General features: G+C 40.4%; 2 non-coding genes and 1 pseudogene across 2 annotated transcripts; all 3 read right to left on the reverse strand.

Moving 5' to 3' along the window:
- Positions 1–1,008: 1,008 nt before the first annotated feature.
- On the reverse strand, positions 1,009–10,444 carry LOC127011986 (large subunit ribosomal RNA; annotated as a pseudogene).
- A 402-nt stretch (positions 10,445–10,846) lies between these two features.
- Positions 10,847–11,025, reverse strand: LOC127012006 (5.8S ribosomal RNA). The gene has a single exon (XR_007765429.1). It is a non-coding gene; the product is annotated as a 5.8S ribosomal RNA (ribosomal RNA).
- Positions 11,026–12,229: 1,204 nt separating this feature from the next.
- LOC127011886 (small subunit ribosomal RNA) lies at positions 12,230–14,224 on the reverse strand. Its single transcript, XR_007765344.1, has one exon. It is a non-coding gene; the product is annotated as a small subunit ribosomal RNA (ribosomal RNA).
- Between the last annotated feature and the right edge of the window lie 2,948 nt (positions 14,225–17,172).

Raw genomic sequence — 17,172 nt, forward strand, 5'->3', positions numbered from 1 at the left:
ATCAAATTGGTCTCTTACTTGAAAATCTAGACCTTAGGAATATTTTTATATTATATGTTTGCCAATCTTCGCGTCACTAATAAGATGACGATTCATATTGTTATTATTAGATGGTCGAGTTGTACTTATATTGATATGTTAATCAAATTGGTCTCTTACTTGAAAATCTAGACCTTAGGAATATTTTTATATTATATGTTTGCCAATCTTCGCGTCACTAATAAGATGACGATTCATATTGTTATTATTAGATGGTCGAGTTGTACTTATATTGATATGTTAATCAAATTGGTCTCTTACTTGAAAATCTAGACCTTAGGAATATTTTTATATTATATGTTTGCCAATCTTCGCGTCACTAATAAGATGACGATTCATATTATTATTAGATGGTCGAGTTGTACTTATATTGATATGTTAATCAAATTGGTCTCTTACTTGAAAATCTAGACCTTAGGAATATTTTTATATTATATGTTTGCCAATCTTCGCGTCACTAATAAGATGACGATTCATATTGTTATTATTAGATGGTCGAGTTGTACTTATATTGATATGTTAATCAAATTGGTCTCTTACTTGAAAATCTAGACCTTAGGAATATTTTTATATTATATGTTTGCCAATCTTCGCGTCACTAATAAGATGACGATTCATATTGTTATTATTAGATGGTCGAGTTGTACTTATATTGATATGTTAATCAAATTGGTCTCTTACTTGAAAATCTAGACCTTAGGAATATTTTTATATTATATGTTTGCCAATCTTCGCGTCACTAATAAGATGACGATTCATATTGTTATTATTAGATGGTCGAGTTGTACTTATATTGATATGTTAATCAAATTGGTCTCTTACTTGAAAATCTAGACCTTAGGAATGTAATATATAAAGGATTAAAAATTCGCCACAAAGCCAAGCAAACAATCAATGCATACAAATAGATTGTTGGTTGAACTTTATATAAGAAGTTCAACACAACAAATAAATTATGCAATTTTATTATCGAATCATCAAGCAAAGGATAAGCTTCAGTGGATCGCAGTATGGCAGCTGCTCAACCACTTACAACACCTTGCCTGTTACAAAAGTCGTTTACAATTGATTCTAGGCTTTGTCATTGTATTAAATAATGCTTTTATATGTAACTAGCGCGGCATCAGGTGATCAAAGATCCTCCCAATTTACTATGTTACAAATTACATTGGCATCACATCCATTGTCGTTTAAAAAGTAAATTATAAACTTTAAATGGTTTAGAAGCCATACAATGCAAATTGCCCCTTATTTATCATTGCAGTCCAGCACGGATACGACCTTAGAGGCGTTCAGGCATAATCCAACGGACGTAGCGTCATACCACTGTTCGCTCGAACAAGTATTGTGCCATTGGTCCGTACCTGCGGTTCCTCTCGTACTACGCAGGAATGCTGTCGCAACAACGTTTTGTCATTAGTAGGGTAAAACTAACCTGTCTCACGACGGTCTAAACCCAGCTCACGTTCCCTTGCATGGGTGAACAATCCAACGCTTGGTGAATTTTGCTTCACAATGATAGGAAGAGCCGACATCGAAGGATCAAAAAGCGACGTCGCTATGAACGCTTGGCCGCCACAAGCCAGTTATCCCTATGGTAACTTTTCTGACACCTCTTGTTAAAAACTCTTTAAACCAAAAGGATCGATAGGCCGAGCTTTTGCTGTCCCTGTGTGTACTGAACACCGAGATCAAGTCAGCATTTGCCCTTTTGCTCTATGTGTGGTTTCTGTCCGCACTGAGCTGGCCTTGGGACACCTCCGTTATTATTTGAGAGATGTACCGCCCCAGTCAAACTCCCTACCTGGCAATGTCCTTGAATTGGATCATACCTGAGTAATTGGAGTTATACCAAATTTTCAAATCAAAAATACATAAATGCACCGTTTTATTAAAGAATTTGTTTGCGATTATATAACAAACTCGTGATACTTTGATCAAGAAGCTTGCATCAAAACCCAATACCATAAGATATAATAAATATATCCGTATAATGGCTAGGAAATGATACACGTTCCATTTAATCAAGTAAGTAAGGAAACAATAAGAGTAGTGGTATTTCATTGGCGATACCAAACCGAGGTCTAATATCTCCCACTTATTCTACACCTCTTATGTCTCCTTACACTGCCAGATTAGAGTCAAGCTCAAAAGGGTCTTCTTTCCCCGCTAATTATTCCAAGCCCGTTCCCTTGGCTGTGGTTTCGCTAGATAGTAGATAGGGACAGGTGTGTCTCGGATCCCTCCGAACTTATTTAACGTGACGTGTTCCGCACTGAAGGGATTACAGCCACGGCATTCTAATATACCCACAAGGGAGTATATAATGCAAGGGTCTGGGTTAAGCGCCAAACCAACGCCCTGGACTAGAAGCTATAGCTATGTACATAGCAACCACCCCAGTAGCAATTTAAGTACTTGCTTGTCGGGCAAGCACTCCCCCTTGCATAGGGGCGAGATCTATCTAAAATCTCTACTGTTCTTTGGGTCGCAGCACCCGAGTTGTATTAACGCAACATCCACGTCGAGCCCGGGGACTCTACCCGCGATATAGGTGTCAACCACAGCCACCACGAAACTCCCACTAGGGGGCCGACCTCAATGAGTAGCCTTGGAGAACCACTCAACCCGTGGCACCGAAATTTCAGGCTCGGTGGGCCTCACCCCTTCAGCTCCGACAAGCTCGGATGGGGCAACCATGTCATATTAGTCGCCTCCTACGACAAGCAATGACAAGCTGTGGCAGTATTCTTCGCCGTTGCCACACGGCAAGGGGGTTTTGGGACTATTGTCCCGGCGCCTGCGGTTCATCCCTCGTCGCTTCCATCCTACGCCTCGAGAAGGCAGCATCAGCAAAAGCTCCTAGGAGACGCATCCGTTCTGGGGTCTCGACTACTCCTGCGACGTTCCATCGTTCTTGGACTCGAACAATGCCAAGGGCATCCAAGTCACGCAAATCGCTATAGAGGCGGCACTCACATAGTACGTGAAGCCAGTCCTCACTCTCCTCTCCACATGAGCATGCGGTTGTGGTGCTGAGGGTTCTACCATGGAGGAAAGCGTTGAACGACCCGTGTCCTGTCAGCAAGAATCCGGCTCTTAAGGTGAAGACAAAGTCCTTCCTCTTGTAGACGAACGCTGCCTCTGGGAAAAACTGGCGAGTCACAAAACCGTGAGCCGCTTGGTCCCATCTGAGTTGCCACTCATTTAGCAGACATTCGTCTAGCAGAGCCATCTTGGATTTCCAGTCCAACACAGACAAGTCCTGTCCATAGAGCCAGTCGCTCTCGTCCAGGGGAACGTGCTTTCTGAGCTTAAACTTCACTGCCATCCTGTGAGCATCTAAATCCATTGGAGGAGCACCAGCAAGCACCTGCAGTGCCACCGTGGACACTGTGCGGCATACCGGTAGGCATCCTAATAGGATGGTCCTCTGGCACGAGGTGAGGAGTCTTAAGGACTTGCCCTTGCTCGCCGCCTTGTACCAGACCGAGGCACCGAAGAGTGCACAGGGGACCATGAGTCCGCTGTATATCGTCCTCTTAGCACGGGAGCTGAGCCCCCAATCGACTCGGAGCACCCGTGCTAGCCCTCCGGCAACTCCAGCCAGCCGATCTCTGAGAGCAGAGATATGCGGGAGAAAGCTCATCCGCTCGCCGACTAAGATGCCAAGGTACCGGCATTTGGTGACGTATGGCAGGCTTGCTCCAGCAAACCGTACCGTCGGTCTCCTAGTGTCTGAAAGATTCCCTTTCAGCAACATGATTGCCGTCTTGCTGGTTGACACACTCACTCCAACCTCAGCTCCCCAGGCTCCCACGATGTCCATCAACTGCTCACCCTTTCGCTCCAGATCGGCACGGGAATTCCCATCGACGAAAAGTAGCAAGTCATCTGCAAACGCGCTCAGAGCACAATGTGGCTCCAGGCGCTGAAGCAGCACATCCATCAGTAGGTTCCAAATAAATGGACCACTGACGGACCCTTGCGGGCAGCCCCGTGTAACCGACACTGTGGCCGCTTCGTAACTGCTGATGATACTGGCACTTCGACCGGAGAAATAACTTTTCCACAAGTCTATCTCTCGACAGCCGACGTCGATAAGCCGATCCAGCACCGCGTTCCACTCAACATTGTCGAAGGCACCCTTGAAATCAACAAAGATTCCCAGCACCCTCCTCTCGCGGCTGGTGGAAACGGTGTTTTTAGCGTGCATCCACGCATCCTCAACGCAGCGTCCAGGCCGAAATCCAAATTGCCATCTGCAGCCATCCGGTAGCACATCCTTCAGTCGATTCACCATGATCCCTTCCAGCACCTTTCCGAACACTGGCAAAAGGCATATGCCACGATAAGAGGCAGGATCGCTCCTGTCCTTATCTGGCCCCTTTACCAGCGGTATCACTCTCGGGTGTTTCCACTCGGCAGGAAAATATCCTTCCGAGAGGCATCGAGAGTACAACTTCGTCAGGTGCTGAGGGATAGCACGCCATACCTCCTTGACGATCCCACCCGTGATGCCGTCCATTCCCGGCGATCGCCGGCTTCTCAGCTTCGCGACGCTGGTTGCCACCTCGAAGGCTTCGAGGGTCGGTGGAGCAGCAGGAGTTATACCCTCACGCACTGTGGATTCCGCAACAGGGAAGAAGTTGCGGAGGAGTATATCTGCGCAGTCGTGCCATGTCGTAAGTAGCGCGCCGTTCGACCTAAGACATCCAAGATCGGTTGTCTTTTTCCGGCCTCGGCATATTCGGTAGGCGTGCCCCCATGGATCATCCTTGTGCCGTCCCACGAAGTCCCGCCAGTTTTGTTCCTTTGTCATCAGGATAAGCTTCTTATACTGGCCTGAGGCAAGCCTTAATCCAGCGGCAAGTCGCTCAACATCGCCGGTGCCACTCCGACGAGCTGCCTGCAGCCTGCGCCTCAGTCTCCTGACCTCTTGGCGCTTGGTACTCAGTTCAGGATTCCACCATATTACGTTTCCCCTTGCTGCAGGTATCCTGCGCCCTATTACCCTGTCGCACACTTCGTGTACGATGGAGCGAAGGGCTGACACATGATCATCCAACGGCGATTCCTCCAGTTCCTCGAGACATTCAGCTACATCCCTTAGTTCTACTCTGAATCTTCGCCAACTTGCATTGGAGAGCCTCCATTGCGGTACCGGAGCTAGGCTCTCAACAGTACTGCTTGGATCTGGAGTAACCTCAACAGTGATGATGTTGTGGTCACTCAGCTCCCAGAAGTCAACTCTCCATTCGTATGTTGCCCACACACGCGCTGCTTCGTTGGTGAAGGTCACGTCGATATCACTTCTGGAGCGGTGATTATCGAACGTGAACACCTGGCTGGCCGTATTAAGCACACAGACACCGCTTGCGATGATCCACTCGTCCATGTGCTGTCCCCGTTCGCGATTCAGACGGTCTCCAGAGTTAGCTGGAGTTTTGCTGAACCACATCGGGGAAACCGCATTCGCATCAAGTCCGAGGATTGTCGGTGTCCTGCTGGCTAGCAGCAGAACCGTATCCAGGTAGTCAGTGTAGGGCTGCAGGGCAGCTGAGTACTGGCAGTATACGGAGGACAGAAAAATGGTGCCGTATTTTCCTGTGACACTCACGCACACTCCATAATCCGTCGTCAATGTCTCGATGGGCATGCAGATGGCAGACGGGTCGTCCACGATGATGGCAGCTTTCTTCCTTTTGTCAGCGAAGATTCTCATGCCTCCAGGGAGTCCAGTGAGACGCTTGCCTGCGTCCACATAGGGCTCCTGAATGAGTGCGAACAGGTGGCCAGCATCTCTCATCCGCTTTGCAAGCTCGATGACAGCGCAACGGCCTCGACCACAATTCGCTTGGATGAAGCTGAACATGTTAATGTCTAGCTTGCACCCTGGCTAGCACAGCGCTATATATCGGGCATCCACCCGAGAGCATATAGTGCCCCGAGGGTAGCCCTTTATGGCGGCAGTTACGGCAGTCCACCGCATTTTTGCACTTCGCCGCGACGTGGTCGTTCTGTCCGCACTGGCGGCAGACCTGGTTTTCTCTAGCGTACCGACACTCGCTGACTTTGTGGTCAAAACCAAGGCATCGGTGGCACGCATAGGTGCGCACTTGAGAGCGGCAGCGGTAAGAGAACCACTTGATATACACCCTCCCGCTTTCGAGAACGGCCAACGCCTGATCATCTACTTCCAGCGTCACGTTTATAGTGGCGCTGTTAGCTGCTGACCAGGGCTTGGTCGCCAGGACTACCGCCTTCTGGAACTCCTTCAGCGACATCTCCTCGAAGTTTTTCTCTTTTAACTCCATCATGAACTCATCCGGCGTCACAGTGGTGTCCACATCCTGTACCGTCACCCTGGGTTTTGCGGCAGTGTTTTTGGACACCTTAAGGCCCACCTCAGCGAATTTTGCGGAGGCAACGATTTTCGACATCTCCGCCTGCGATGGCGTGCGAATAATCGCGCCGCCCCGCTTCAACTCTCGCACCTCATGCACTCTGACGCCCAAAGCAGGCGCTACCTCTTTGCGGACCTTGTCCGCAATTTGCCTCCCTGATAAGGCCGGATCATCACATGCAACGACTGCCGACCAGGTCTCCCGGATTTTCCGCGGTGCGGCTACAGGGGCATAGGGGGCGACAGGGGCAGCAGGTGAGGCGATAAGGTGCGCGCCTCTAGCAGCGGCGGCTGCGTATGAGACGGCCGAGGCAACCGGTGTCTGCTTCTTAAGGCGGTCCTCAAGCACTCCAATCCGTATAAGGAGGGCTGCAACAACCTCCTCGTAGCGGTTGGCTACGGACTGTACCTTCACATTTGTGGCCGGGTTGGCATAGGAGACCATGAACATCCTACCGATCTCCGATCGGATGTCCCCCATCTCGGCAGCGACGGCACCATTACCTCTCCACTCCCTATCCGAGAAGGATTTTAGAGGACTGGCTGGTGCAACGAAGGTCTTCTCGTGTTCAGCATAGGATGCAGCAGCGGCGGGGGCTGCGGGAGCGGCAGGGGCTGCGGCAAGGGCAGCGACAGGGGCAGCGGCAGCGGCAGCAGCAGGGGCAGCGGCAGCGGCAGGGGCTGTCGCAGTGTCAGCGGCAGTTGCATCCAGTGCCATCAACTTGCACCTAGAGGCGTCCCTCAGCGGCGCTTTATTGCGCTTACCTCTGGGTCGTCCTCTGCCCCCACTGCTTCCCCTACTACTAGCACTCTCACTGCCAGAATCTCCAACATCCATTTTGGGTGGCGCCATCCGCCGGTTATCGGCAGTTCCAACCCAAAAGCTTTTCCACCAAGGACTTACCCCTTTATTATCAGCTGGTCGGAAAGCTCTATCAGCTGATCAGCTGATAAAAGTTTAGCGATGACACAAACCGCACAGCTGTTTTAGGCAAAATGTGCCTAAATAAGCCTAACGCCTCTCTCAAGAGAGCGCCTCTCTCGTGACACACGTGGCGCAATGGAAAATTTCCAATGGGAAAAAACCCAATTTCACCCGATTTCACCACTTTTACACAGGGAAAACACGCGCACTGGGTTCGCAGGCACAAAACACGAATTTTCGTGCTGTTTCTAGCTTCGTATCTGGTCTCTATCAGTCAATATTGGCTACACTCGCGGAGCGTACGGAAAACACGTCTGTTCGCACGAGCAATCTAACACCGACTGAGTAGTAGATAGGGACAGTAGGAATCTCGTTAATCCATTCATGCGCGTCACTAATTAGATGACGAGGCATTTGGCTACCTTAAGAGAGTCATAGTTACTCCCGCCGTTGACCCGCGCTTACTTGAATTTCTTCACTTTGACATTCAGAGCACTGGGCAGAAATCACATTGTGTCAACACCCGCTAGGGCCATCACAATGCTTTGTTTTAATTAGACAGTCGGATTCCCCAAGTCCGTGCCAGTTCTGAATTGATTGTTAATTGATAATCGTTATAATTAATAAGAACTAATTGGTTTAACCCAATTAGTATTCTTAAAAATTTTAGCAAGAAAGTTCCACAATTGGCTACGTAACTAAACTATCCGGGGAACAAGTAACTAACATAAATGCTAGAAACTCTATTTACCCAGAACGAGCACATAAACCATGTTATTGTTTCCCAATCAAGCCAGACTATCTCAATCTTCAGAGCCAATCCTTATCCCGAAGTTACGGATCTAATTTGCCGACTTCCCTTACCTACATTATTCTATCGACTAGAGACTCTTCACCTTGGAGACCAGCTGCGGATATTGGTACGGCCTGTTGAGAAGTTTGCGTGTCCCCACCATAAATTTTCAAGGTCCGAGGAGAAAATATCGACACAACAGTATATGTCATGCTCTTCTAGCCCATCTACCATATCTCTCTGCGAAAGACTTCCATGGTAGTACGGCTATAAAACAGAAAAGAAAACTCTTCCGATATCTCTCGACGGCTTCTTTATGGTCGTTCCTGTTGCCAGGATGAGCACGAGGCCCATATTTAATAACAAACGGATACTCAACAGGTTACGGAATTGGAACCGTATTCCCTTTCGTTCAAAATTATTCAAGTATATTAATTTAGCTAGATTTTATATAATATATATATTTGTTTGGCATTTGTATTTTACTTGAAAATTTTCGGCTTTCGCCTTGAACTTAGGACCGACTAACTCGTGATCAACCACTGTTCACACGAAACCCTTCTCCACTTCAGTCCTCCAAGGTCTCATTCGATTATTTGCTACTACCACCAAGATCTGTACCAATGGCAGCTCCATGCAGGCTTACGCCAAACACTTCTACGCATACCATTGTACCTTCCTACTCACTAAAGTTTCAAAATTTATATTACAAGTAATATAAATCATCTACTTTAGCGGTAATGTATAGGTATACAACTTAAGCGCCATCCATTTTAAGGGCTAGTTGCTTCGGCAGGTGAGTTGTTACACACTCCTTAGCGGATTTCGACTTCCATGATCACCGTCCTGCTGTTTTAAGCAACCAACGCCTTTCATGGTATCTGCATGAGTTGTTAATTTGGGCACCGTAACATTACGTTTGGTTCATCCCACAGCGCCAGTTCTGCTTACCAAAAGTGGCCCACTGGGCACATTATATCATAACCTTGAACTTCATATCAAGAAAGTTAAGGTTCTTACCCATTTAAAGTTTGAGAATAGGTTAAGATCGTTTCGACCCTAAGGCCTCTAATCATTCGCTTTACCAGATAAGATTATTTTATATAATATTAAAATGCACCAGCTATCCTGAGGGAAACTTCGGAAGGAACCAGCTACTAGATGGTTCGATTGGTCTTTCGCCCCTATACTCAATTCTGACAATCGATTTGCACGTCAGAACTGTTTCGGTCTTCCATCAGGGTTTCCCCTGACTTCAACCTGATCAAGTATAGTTCACCATCTTTCGGGTCACAGCATATATGCTCAAGGTACGTTCCAGTTAGAGGCATAAATAATATAAATATCATTATACATAACTATATAGAACGCCCCGGGATTGTGTTAATTAGCTATAAATAGTTAAAAAACTAATCCCATTATTAGTCAAGTTAATTACGCTATTAGGTTTATATCCCAATAACTTGCACATATGTTAGACTCCTTGGTCCGTGTTTCAAGACGGGTCCCGAAGGTATCCTGAATCTTTCGCATTGTTAATCCTACAAGTGCATATAATAAACACAAAAATCAATGATAATTATGCCATTATATAATTCCGAAAAATTAACGCACTGTATTCATATAAATCTATCAGCACTTTATCAAATTAATAACATTTATTCTGTGTTAAAATGCAAGCAAATTAATTTGAATAAACTATAAGTTATATTTTATGATAAATTTGGTATGCTAATAGATTACAATGTCCTTATATGGAAAAAATGCACACTATTATCATAATATTGTTTAAATATTACAATTCTAATGATGAATTTTCCATAACGGATATTCAGGTTCATCGGGCTTAACCTCTAAGCAGTTTCACGTACTGTTTAACTCTCTATTCAGAGTTCTTTTCAACTTTCCCTCACGGTACTTGTTTACTATCGGTCTCATGGTTATATTTAGTTTTAGATGGAGTTTACCACCCACTTAGTGCTGCACTATCAAGCAACACGACTCTTTGGAAACATCATCTAGTAATCATTAACGTTATACGGGCCTGGCACCCTCTATGGGTAAATGGCCTCATTTAAGAAGGACTTAAATCGTTAATTTCTCATACTAGAATATTGACGCTCCATACACTGCATCTCACATTTGCCATATAGACAAAGTGACTTAGTGCTGAACTGATTTCTTTTCGCTCGCCGCTACTAAGAAAATCCTTGTTAGTTTCTTTTCCTCCCCTAATTAATATGCTTAAATTCAGGGGGTAGTCCCATATGAGTTGAGGTTGTGTATAACTTTTATATGCAATTAATTCTTTATATATAATGATAAAACATTTTATTAAATTCGTTATATTAATAATATCTGTATATAAATGGCATTTGTTTGATTTAACGAATCAACGAAGAACAATAATATTGTCAACGGTTTTCTATTTTCTAATCATTAATAAGAGACAATTCTAGATAAATTTTTATGCTAGACATTTCTCAGTATCATTTGATTGAAAAAGAAAATATTTCTCTTCGTTTTTCACATTCAAATTATTTACTAATGTGAGATAATGTTTTTCATATATTTTTTAATATTATGAATAAAATAATTAAATTATTATTATCCAATAATATACCATATGCTTATAAAATTTCATTATAAAATTTGTATAAGCAACTTAATTAGCATAGTCTTACAACCCTCAACCATATGTAGTCCAAGCAGCACTATAAAATTAATTAAAGTACATAACAGCATGGACTGCGATATGCGTTCAAAATGTCGATGTTCATGTGTCCTGCAGTTCACACGATGACGCACAGTTTGCTGCGTTCTTCATCGACCCATGAGCCGAGTGATCCACCGCTTAGAGTTTTATAAATTGGTTTCTTAATTTTGTCAAATATGTTTTTATTGAAAGAAATTAAAAATACACCATTTTACTGGCATATATCAATTCCTTCAATAAATTTATTTTTATACCTAAAACGAATGCTGCGAAATGTCTTAGTTTTATATAACCAATATATATCAAAGTATTTCTTTTTAAATTGCATTTATTGTAAATAAATATATATATATATATATTAATACTTTTTTAGCGATATAAATTGAAATTTATATAAAACATTAACCTGTATAAAACCAGGTACAACATTGTACATTTTAGGTTGTTGCATTATCCAATGTATGCGCATAACTGAGATGAACAATACATATCGCAACGCGTGTATATTATGGTCCATATACACACAGTATTTTAATTGTGTTTATATACAATAATAATTTAATATTATTATTTTAATAATTCGATTTGCTTGTTCGAATTTTTATTTGTTTGTTTTGGCTGCTTATTATTTCTCTCATATGTATTAAATACAATATATAATTTTAATATTTGCATTATTTCGATTTGCTTGTTCGAAATTTCATTTGATCTATATTAGATCATATACATTTTGGCAATTCATATTTTATTTGTATTACTATAATGTATTTATTATAATATAAACAAATATTTTATTAACGGTAAGGATATACAATAATAATTTAATATTATTATTTTAATAATTCGATTTGCTTGTTCGAATTTTTATTTGTTTGCTTTGGCTGCTTATTATTTCTCTCATATGCATTAAATACAATATATAATTTTAATATTTGCATTATTTCGATTTGCTTGTTCGAAATTTTATTTGATCTATATTAGATCTCATTATACATTTTGGCAATTCATATTTTATTTGTATTATTATAATGTATTTATTATAATATAAACAAATATTTTATTAACGGTAAGGATATACAATAATAATTTAATATTATTATTTTAATAATTCGATTTGCTTGTTCGAATTTTTATTTGTTTGCTTTGGCTGCTTATTAATTTCTCTCATATGTATTAAATACAATATATAATTTTAATATTTGCATTATTTCGATTTGCTTGTTCGAAATTTCATTTGATCTATAATAGATCTCATATACATTTTGGCAATTCATATTTTATTTGTAATACTATAATGTATTTATTATAATATAAACAAATATTTTATTAACGGTAAGGATATTAAAACATTAATGATCCTTCCGCAGGTTCACCTACGGAAACCTTGTTACGACTTTTACTTCCTCTAAATAATCAAGTTCGGTCAACTTTTGCGAAACAACCGTAACACGCAAGGCGTCACAGTGATCACGTCCGGAGACCTCACTAAATAATTCAATCGGTAGTAGCGACGGGCGGTGTGTACAAAGGGCAGGGACGTAATCAATGCGAGTTAATGACTCACACTTACTGGGAATTCCAAGTTCATGTGAACAGTTTCAGTTCACAATCCCAAGCATGAAAGTGGTTCAGCGGTTTACCCGGACCTCTCGGTCTAGGAAATACACGTTGATACTTTCATTGTAGCGCGCGTGCAGCCCAGGACATCTAAGGGCATCACAGACCTGTTATTGCTCAATCTCATTATTGCTAGACGCAATTTGTCCATTTAAGAAGCTAGTGTCCTTATAATGGGACAAACCAACAGGTACGGCTCCACTTATATAAACACATTCAAACACAATAAACATTTTACTGCCACCATGAATGAAGGCTATATAAGCTTCAACACCATAATCCTGAAGATATCTATTTAATATATTTGAGTCTCGTTCGTTATCGGAATTAACCAGACAAATCACTCCACGAACTAAGAACGGCCATGCACCACCACCCATAGATTCGAGAAAGAGCTATCAATCTGTCTTACACACTTATGTTCGGACCTGGTAAGTTTTCCCGTGTTGAGTCAAATTAAGCCGCAGGCTCCACTCCTGGTGGTGCCCTTCCGTCAATTCCTTTAAGTTTCAGCTTTGCAACCATACTTCCCCCGGAGCCCAAAAGCTTTGGTTTCCCGGGAAGCGACTGAGAGAGCCATAAAAGTAGCTACACCCAATTGCTAGCTGGCATCGTTTATGGTTAGAACTAGGGCGGTATCTGATCGCCTTCGAACCTCTAACTTTCGTTCTTGATTAATGAAAACATCTTTGGCAAATGCTTTCGCTTAAGTTAGTCTTACGACGGTCCAAGAATTTCACCTCTCGCGTCGTAATACTAATGCCCCCAAACTGCTTCTATTAATCATTACCTCTTGATCTGAAAACCAATGAAAGCAGAACAGAGGTCTTATTTCATTATCCCATGCACAGAATATTCAGGCATTTGAAGCCTGCTTTAAGCACTCTAATTTGTTCAAAGTAATTGTACCGGCCCACAATAACACTCGTTTAAGAGCACTAATGCAGGTTTTTAAATAGGAGGAACATATGAAAAAATACAAGTATCTAAGCACATGTAAGAACTCCACCGGTAATACGCTTACATACATAAAGGTATAGTACTAACCACAATTGTAAGTTGTACTACCCGTATGAAGCACAAGTTCAACTACGAACGTTTTAACCGCAACAACTTTAATATACGCTATTGGAGCTGGAATTACCGCGGCTGCTGGCACCAGACTTGCCCTCCAATTGGTCCTTGTTAAAGGATTTAAAGTGTACTCATTCCAATTACAGGGCCTCGGATATGAGTCCTGTATTGTTATTTTTCGTCACTACCTCCCCGAGCTGGGAGTGGGTAATTTACGCGCCTGCTGCCTTCCTTAGATGTGGTAGCCGTTTCTCAGGCTCCCTCTCCGGAATCGAACCCTGATTCCCCGTTACCCGTTGCAACCATGGTAGTCCTAGATACTACCATCAAAAGTTGATAGGGCAGACATTTGAAAGATCTGTCGTCGGTACAAGACCATACGATCTGCATGTTATCTAGAGTTCAACCAATATAACGATCTTGCGATCGCTTGGTTTTAGCCTAATAAAAGCACATGTTCCATAAGGTTCATGTTTTAATTGCATGTATTAGCTCTAGAATTACCACAGTTATCCAAGTAACTGTTAACGATCTAAGGAACCATAACTGATATAATGAGCCTTTTGCGGTTTCACTTTTAATTCGTGTGTACTTAGACATGCATGGCTTAATCTTTGAGACAAGCATATAACTACTGGCAGGATCAACCAGAATAATGTTTTTATTCATATTTCATTCATATTTTTTGAATAGAAATTAGCAATATATATGTTGTTATAGATTTTATTTCTATCGAATACGGCCATTTTTATATAGCATTCGTATACGTTTGTTTTCCAATTTATACTTGTTTCGCCACTAATAATAACAAGTTTTTATTGATGTCAAAAAGAATCATATTCTTTATAAACACAATATTTATTTTTCATATATTTTCTTTATATATGCACATTTCATTCTAAAATATCATTTTTGTTCGACATACATAATATATTGTATCCACACATGTACAATTTTTGTTTAACCAATATAAGATATTGAGTTAATCATTTGTATTTTGACGATAAATTTAAAATTTATCTATATATATCCATATAAGTCTCTGGTAATATATAAAATAGAACCGAGTGTATATTACTACTATATTTATTTCTTAAATAATATATACTTATATATTATTTATATATATACTCTTTATTATATATTATATAATTTCTTAAATAACTCTCTTAATAGCTATTTTTTATTATCAACAATATAAGTTGATATTAATATTGAAAATGTATTCATAATTACATTTTTATATTTCTTTGGTAGACTTTTATGTACTATTATTATTTAATAATACACATATAATATAAATCATGTTAGCCTACCTCCTAAAATTAACGATAAAATTCGGAAACAATTTGTTATTCTATGTACAATAGAAACTTGGCCTTTGTTTCAACGTTATTATCTTTGGGCTTAAAATATTAACCGCGGAGCCAAGTCTCGTATTCAAATAAATGAATAAAGAAACAAATTTGACGGATAATATCTTCTCTACTGACATATGTCAATAGCAGACGGCCGGCCCATTGACCATCCTATAGTAGTTTTTGGACACGCTGTCTCCCATTCGGGTATATTCAATTTACTTTGCCACTCACCCATATAGTGTTCTCTTATATAATAAGACAACGCACTTTTATATTCATTATATGGATATATTGCCTTCCTCATATTTGCCACACCACCTATAGTAGTTTTTGGACACGCTGTCTCCCATTCGGGTATATTCAATTTACTTTGCCACTCACCCATATAGTGTTCTCTTATATAATAAGAAAACGCACTTTTATTTTCATTATATGGATATATTGCCTTCCTCATATTTGCCACACCACCTATAGTAGTTTTTGGACACGCTGTCTCCCATTCGGGTATATTCAATTTACTTTGCCACTCACCCATATAGTGTTCTCTTATATAATAAGAAAACGCACTTTTATTTTCATTATATGGATATATTGCCTTCCTCATATTTGCCACACCACCTATAGTAGTTTTTGGACACGCTGTCTCCCATTCGGGTATATTCAATTCTCTTTGCCACTCACCCTTATAGTATTCTCTTATTTAATAAGAATACTAAAATACTTCTCATATTATAGATGTAATCTATTAACTTCTCAATATCCATACGGTTTATGTATGGTATTGACAAAATCCTATGCATTTGCATAAGATTTATTTTGCCACAATTTATAGTACTAGTGCCGCCCTCACTAGGTATAAATATCTCATTTCGCTAGTAGTGTATGGGCAAATTCTACTAGCTATTCTCATAAATATGTCACTTATATGCCATATCTATACAATTCATGCACTTTTATATGTATATTTGCTATATTATACATTATTATGCCTTATAGGTATTATACCTATAAGCCACATCCATACGATTGCTTAATATAAATATATGTATAATTTTTTATACATATTTTTTTTTATTTATGTATGGTTTTTTATTCATATCCATATACTGTATTCACTTTTATATGGATATGATTGGCGTTTTATATAGTATTGACAAAATCATAAGTTTGACCAATACGAGGAGAGGTCCGCCAACGACCACCTCCCTATAGGTGTTTTTGGACACGCTGTCTCCCATTCGACTGCTTACTATACTAGGGGCTACCCGCTCCGTATGATATTCTCTCATATAACAAGAGAATGCAAGAAATATTCGTATTTTATGAATATAATCCATTTATTTTTCAATATCCATACGTTTTACTTAGTTTTTTGTACGGTATTGACAAAATCCTATGCATTTGCATAAGATTTATTTTGCCACAATTTATAGTACTAGTGCCGCCCTCACTAGGTATAAATATCTCATTTCGCTAGTAGTGTATGGGCAAATTCTACTAGCTATTCTCATAAATGCCTTCTTTATGCCATATCTATACAATTTATGCACTTTTATATGTATATTTGCTAATATTATACATTATTATGCCTTATAGGTATTATACCTATAAGCCATATACATACGATTTCATTTTTTTATTTATATATGGTTTTGTATTTATAACCATATACCGTATTTACTTTTATAAGGATATGATTGGCGTTTTATATAGTATTGACAAAATTATAAGTTTGACAAACACTTTTTTAAGTCTTTTAGTTAAAATTGTCATTTTTAATTGACTATCTAAACACTAGATATATTTGCACATGGAGCAAAGAGTATAAAAATTGGTCGCGTCACTAATAATATCGCGATACATTTTTACTACCATCAAAATACCACATACGTTTATATGTCCTCTTTATTTAATTTGGTTTCTAAACCTCAGGAATAGTTTTAATTATATGTGCGCTCTAAGTTGAATGAATTTCTTGAATCTCTTTACTTGAATTTCTAAGACTTAAAAATATTTATAAATAGATGTCCTATTGCATAATATTTTTTTATCGCTTCACTTATAAAATAACGATCCTGCCTTTCTACCTTTGAATAAACATTCATATAAACATGGAGAAAAAAACGTTCGCGTCACTAACAGTATGTGACGATAAAATTTTGCTAACATTAAAAGGAACATATTTTTATATGTCAACTCTTAGTTGAATTGGTCTATTGCTTAAGATTCTAGACCTTAGGA

This window comes from Drosophila biarmipes, unplaced genomic scaffold (genome assembly GCF_025231255.1).
Source record: "Drosophila biarmipes strain raj3 unplaced genomic scaffold, RU_DBia_V1.1 ptg000016l, whole genome shotgun sequence".
Lineage (NCBI taxonomy): Eukaryota > Metazoa > Arthropoda > Insecta > Diptera > Drosophilidae > Drosophila > Drosophila biarmipes.